The following is a 6,100-nucleotide window of genomic DNA, read 5'->3' on the forward strand; positions in this document are numbered from 1 at the left end:
CCATCGTTTTTCGTTTTGATCTGTAGCCCCCCCTCTGGACTGGACCCCCCGAAAGGAGGGTAGGGCAGACACAGTTTTCTGTGAATATCTCAAAAACCGTAGGGTTTAGGAGGACCATTTTTTTTTGTATGTTGATCTCAAGAGGCCATGTCAACCCATTCCATAACCACTCATTTGTATAGCGCCACCTAGTTAAACACAAAAAAGTAAAAATGAGGTGTTGTAATCGCAGGTATCTGTGACCTAACATAGTCAAAACTGCACGAAATTGGAAGTGTAGGATCATTATGACACCCTCTGAATGCACGGCAAGTTTCGTGGAATTCCGTTAACGGGGGGCCACACAATAAATTAATTTATGTTACTATACACCAACTGGCCTGTAGGTGGCCGGAGACAGTTTTCTGTGAATATCTCGAGAACCGTAGGGCCTAGGAGGTCCACCTTTTTTATGTATGTTGGTCTTAAGGGGGCATGTCAACCCATCCCATTACCACTTATTTCATGTATAGCGCCACCTAGTTAAAAATTAAAAAGCAAAAAATTTGGTGTTTTCATCACAGTACACTGTAAAACCGAACAGTACAAGTAAAACAATGTTTTTGATTTGTAAACACTCAAAAATGAAAAAAAGTTAATAGTACTCTAATCGTCTGTGTTACTTGAACAAATTTGAACTTTTAAGTTGACAGCACTCATCCGCTTTAAGTAATTTGAAAAAATAGAAAGCGTGGGAAACTTCGCAAATTGTAGCAAATTTGTAGGCAGATCTTCTGCCATACGTGGACCTTGTGTACAGCACCAACGCCGAGTGACAAGCGACGCCGGCAACGGTCGACCACCAGATGACAAGAGACGAGAACAAGAGCAGTGAAAATAGACAACGAGAGAGGAGACGACGAGAAGAGAGAAAAACCGCAATTAAACGTAAGTGGAAAAGTGAGGTGCATGTTGACCCTAAAGCACGTCCTTTATCATATTGTTTAAAAACCCGAATGTTTGAAAATATTGTCTTAGGCTACGTGACGTAACTTTATACGGTTAGAACTAGCTAGCACTAGCAGCTAAGAATTTGGCTGCTGTATGCCAGCACTTGCTGGATCAGCCAGCGATCTAACTCAATTTGCCAATGTGAGTACTAAAAATATGAACTAATTAACCCCCGTTAGCACTATTTAACACAATAGCTTGGAAGTGCAAGCTTTGTGGTGCACTGCTTGATAACAGGGCACAGGTCCTGCAACATTATCGTTTACAGCATGTTAGCAATGTTTCCTCCATTAACGTTAGTCCACTGTCATGTTACTGACTGTCTGCACATTTAAGTCAGTAGCCTAAATTCATGACACGGTCACACACAGTTCATGCTCAGTCAGAATGTGTATTATTCGCATGTCAGCTGTGTAGTTGAAAACAACCATTTAATGTGCAAACTGTTCTCGGCCATTTAAGGATGCATTTAAAGTGGCATTTAAAGCGACATCATGAGATGGTGGATTGTCCTAATAGAGATTGTCAGTATGTTCAAATGTGTATTCGTCCTTCAATTCACAGATTCAGAAGTTGATGCAAACAACATTGGCATTGAGAAGGAAGGAGATCATATCAGACGTCCTTCCCCGCAGACATAGCCTATTGGTTCGGTGGTGGCCTGCAATCTTGTTGGAATCCCAGGTAAGCATTTCTTTTGTACAAATACTTGGAATAGATTCATTTCATGTGTGGTTCTGACCAAATGTGTTTTAAATCTTTACACTTACCCCCCTATTTTGAGTTTTTGCTCGAAATTGCACACCGCCTACTAACAATGGCCCTGTTTCCACATACAATACAAGAGTGCTTGACCCCCTTTGAAAGCAGAGGTCTTGTAGATTACAACTCCTCCATGGACTTAAGATAAAAAGAATGCTTTGGTTTCAGAAGCTGTACTATCAAAGAAAGGTAATCCTATTGAATTGCATTTTGTAGTTATTAACTGGCTTGACTCCATGTTTTCTCATGCAGGGATCCTCAGATGTAAATATCCGACGTGCTGTGACGCTCCGTGGCCTTCCTTTCTACCTCCATGAGGATGATGCCACTTTTCTAAAGACATGGGATGTAAGTAAGTATGTTTTCTATTGACATGACAGTTAAAGCGTAACTGTGGCATTAAGCGACCCATGGCCTGTTGTTTTGAGGTCAACGCATGCTATTAGAATGAAAAACAATGAGAAAATTGAGTACAACATAAAGCAAATACTGGTCCAGCAGCTTAAATGGGTGGTTCAGGATTTTGGACATAGGACCTAATTTCCAAGTTAGCAAGTGTGTTATTTATCAGTGGAGACCGTTTTTAACACGTTTCACCCAGTCCTCGTCTATTCACGCGTTATATTTATTTGCCTCGGTGTACTATGGAGTGGTTAAGACTGTTTTTAGTGGCAGGCTTACACATACTGTTGACTCTCGCCAGCCTAGCACCTGCAAACTCTGCAACTAGAAGGACTGGATGAAACGTGTTGAAAACGGTTTCCAACTTGTGTTTTTATCTTGGATCTTGGCACAAGGGATTATAACACCTAATCCTGTGTATTAATGTAATATCACACTTGGTAACTTGGAAATGAGGTCCTATGTCCAAAATCCTGAACCACCCCTTTAAACTAACCTAACAAGGCATTTTAACTGAACTGAAACTAAAGCCAAATTCCCTGGTAGGTTATCAATAGCTGCTGGGCCACTACTCAGTCTATGTTGCACCAATTTTTTTAATTCTTTTAATTTTATTCTTACGAACAGCCGTGACCTCGAACAACAGGGCTATGTGTCGAATAACGCTGGAGTTACATTTCAAGCTTTTGTTTTTCTGTTTGTTTTTTCACCAAGAAACTCCAGGGAAGTTACTTAGTATTATTTCAAGTAATTATTTCAATAATGCAACTGCCCTGGAAAAGTTTGAAGATAAAATGTTAAACTTAATATGACATGGTATCACTTGACATGTAATGCCTATTAGATATTCAATTAACACACAATTGTTCTTTGTTCATTTCTTCAGGTCTCTCAATCGGAGTTCCCAGATATTGAGGACCTTACTGTTGAACTCATTCTGATCAGCACGAACAGTGCAAATGCATCCCTCTGCCCAAAGAAGACTCCTGTTGTTTTGGATTGAAATGATTGTTGAATTTCCTAGCATTGGTCAGGCATTTGTCATAAAGTATCTATCTATCTATCTAGATAGATAGTATCTATCTATCTATCTATCTGTCTATCTATCTATCTATCTATCTATCTATCTAGTCTTTATGCCCTTGATCTAAACTGTGTTTATTTGAATTTAGCCTCCACTACAGCCCTGTTCTGAACTCCAACCTGTATTTGTTTCCATGGTTTACATGAAAATAAAAGATTAAGAAGAATTTCACTGGCCTTTGTCAACCTTTTTAATAATTTTCTTTCAAGTCCTTAGTTGAAACTAATCAAAATTGACAAGTTTGTTCAACTTTCTGGAAATTAAAACTTTTAAGTTTTACATTTAATTTAAAGAATTGGTTGAAGCAAAATGAAATATTTCAGGCTGACATCAATAAATCCAATTAAGCTATCTAAGCTTAATTTTATTAATTACCGTGAACTCATGTAGTTGATGTTTCTTTAACTTAAAAAAACCTTGTTGAACACACTCAAAATTTGCTAGTGAAGACTAATTAAAAAAGGTAAGTTTCTTTGACTTAGCAAAACCGAGTTACTATTACTTAAATTTTTTTGTGTAATCGGTTTCACCAATTTTTTTGAGTTCAATTAACAGGGTTTTACAGTGTATCTCTGGCTGACAAGGTAAAAACTGCACGAAATTAAAAGTGTAGGATCATTATGACACCCTCCGAATGCATGCCAAGTTTTGTGTACTTTCGTTCATGGGGGGCCTTACAATAAAATAATGTATGTGTACATTTAGTGACGTACACCAACAAGGATTCCCGGGACACTGAAAGACCGGGGTACACAAAACTTGGTGGGCATGTACCCCCACATGGATAGCATGGAACCGTCATTTTTCGTTTTGATCTGTAGCCCCCCCTCTGGACTGGACCCCCCGAAAGGAGGGTAGGGCAGACACAGTTCTCTGTGAATATCTTGAGAACTATAGGGCCTAGGATGACCATTTTTTTCCATATGTTTGCCTCCAGGGGTCATGTTAACCCATTTCATGTGCACACATGTGCACAAACAGATACACTCACACACACACATACATTCACAGTAATCATACGTATGACACATATTCACACAGTAGACATATGTACGCTTGCATGCACAGGCACATACGCAGGCACACACACAAGCACGCACGCACACACACACACACACACACACACACACACACACACACACACATAACATAAACATAACACAAACAATCAAGAATTTCTCAGAATTATGAACAGGCAAGATGGAGGTGGGGTTGTATAAAATGAATTTTACATGTGAAATCTATGAACTAATAATGTTTTGGTACTTGTTGTCTAGCAGATACCAGTGAGAATTGAGTGTGGATAATGCAATTTAGTGAGACAGTTAGAATCATATAGGCCTTTCAGCGTGATTTCTTTTTGTGGAAAAAATGTGCTGGACTGGGCGGCGGTCATATTTTGTACCGCTCTGCGGTACATCTAGTTTGAATGCAATTTGCAACAGCATTACTTTAGCGTAACATGTATTGAAACATTTATTTGTAACTAAAATAAAACATTTTTATTTGTACTTTAGTGCAATATTGTAATGTTGGCATAACATTTTAGTGCAACATTCACAATAAAATGTACATTAGAGTCATGTACTTCATTCAAATTGAACATAATAACTTCAGAAACGTTTGGCAGGTATACAGTAAAGAGGTAGGCACCAGAACAAAGTGCTTGATTCTGATTCTGAAACCAGGTCTTTCTAAAAAAAAACATTTTGTCTCTTGTACTCCTATATTCTTAATTTGTTGGCCCTTTCAGTCCTCACTTTTATCTTCTTTTCTACTGTATATGGTATGTCTTGAAGCACTCAATATGCAATGAAGTGTTGCATTTCTCACATGCATAGGTGGTGCGTTTATCACAAAGATGGCATCTCAGGAACCGATTCCTTGTGTTGACTGGCCAGTGAGAGACTTGGTCATATCTTGCTTGATCTTGAACAGTAGTGGACAGTAGAGATCTCCTTCCGTGGCTCAGTGGCTTTGTGCCAATTACCTTTGTATAAGAGATTGTGCCACTACCCGTGTGAAGGTGAGCAGGTCAATGGTTCCTCCCATAACATCTCTGTAAAAGTAATGGCTATTCACGAGTGCACTGTTGAGAGACCATGCAAAGATGGGCCACCACCACTTCTTGGACCTGATTGTGATGCTGTATCTTGAGGCCTGTTGGTCATGAAGATCAACACCTCCCATATGCTCATTATATTGCTTGATGCATTGTGGTTGAGGGACTTTGTCAAAAGCATGTCGCTCCTGTTCCATCATTTGACAACGGGCTCAGTATAGCTCTTCTCCATGTTTGTTGCCAAAGTGACAACGTTGTTGTCCTTCCAGCGGACCAGCAGCTTCTCTCCTTCTGTTAGAACAGCGTTTCTCAAACTGTGGGTTGCGGTGACATGCCAGGTGGGGCGCGAACTGACGTGAAAAACAGGAGTTTTTTTATTTATTTTTTTATCTGTAGCCTGGGCCCAGGTAGCACCCAGGGGCGATTCTAGACCTAGAGCTTTGCTGGGGCACAGGCCCCCAACTCCCAATACATTAAAAAAATAATAATAACTGTGCGCGCAATATGAAATAAATGGCTAGCCTGATTTGGACCATCACATATCTCCCCTAGGTCACAGACATCCTCCTCCATACTCTGAAGTTTTACGTCTAGCCCCCATCATGTCCTCATGCGTTTCTTGCCTCTCTCCTCCTTCTCCTCCTCCCCCTGCCTGGTACTGGACTGCCCAGCCTCTGCTCTTTCTCCCCTCTCTTCTCCTTCTTCGACCTTCTTCTCCTCCTCCTCCTCCAGCACTCTCCCTCAATTGTTGTAGCAGTATCAGTTGCAGTAACAGTATACGTATAAATCCTTATAAATTG

The 6,100-nt window shown here is 40.1% G+C and overlaps 1 long non-coding RNA gene across 2 annotated transcripts; it reads left to right on the top strand.

Moving 5' to 3' along the window:
• Nucleotides 1–568: 568 nt before the first annotated feature.
• On the top strand, nucleotides 569–3,409 carry LOC143139417 (uncharacterized). Of its 2 annotated transcripts, none has more exons than XR_012990400.1 (4): nucleotides 569–927; nucleotides 1,555–1,674; nucleotides 2,005–2,104; nucleotides 3,041–3,409. It is a non-coding gene; the product is annotated as an uncharacterized LOC143139417 (long non-coding RNA). The 2 variants fall into 2 exon arrangements; XR_012990401.1 differs by having other exon boundaries at nucleotides 2,005–2,100.
• The last annotated feature ends 2,691 nt before the right edge of the window (nucleotides 3,410–6,100 follow it).

This window comes from Alosa pseudoharengus, unplaced genomic scaffold (assembly GCF_046254945.1).
Source record: "Alosa pseudoharengus isolate Yale_2024_CS ecotype anadromous, Long Island Sound unplaced genomic scaffold, YU_APseudo_1.1 YU_APseudo_1.1_scf_22, whole genome shotgun sequence".
NCBI lineage: Eukaryota > Metazoa > Chordata > Actinopteri > Clupeiformes > Clupeidae > Alosa > Alosa pseudoharengus.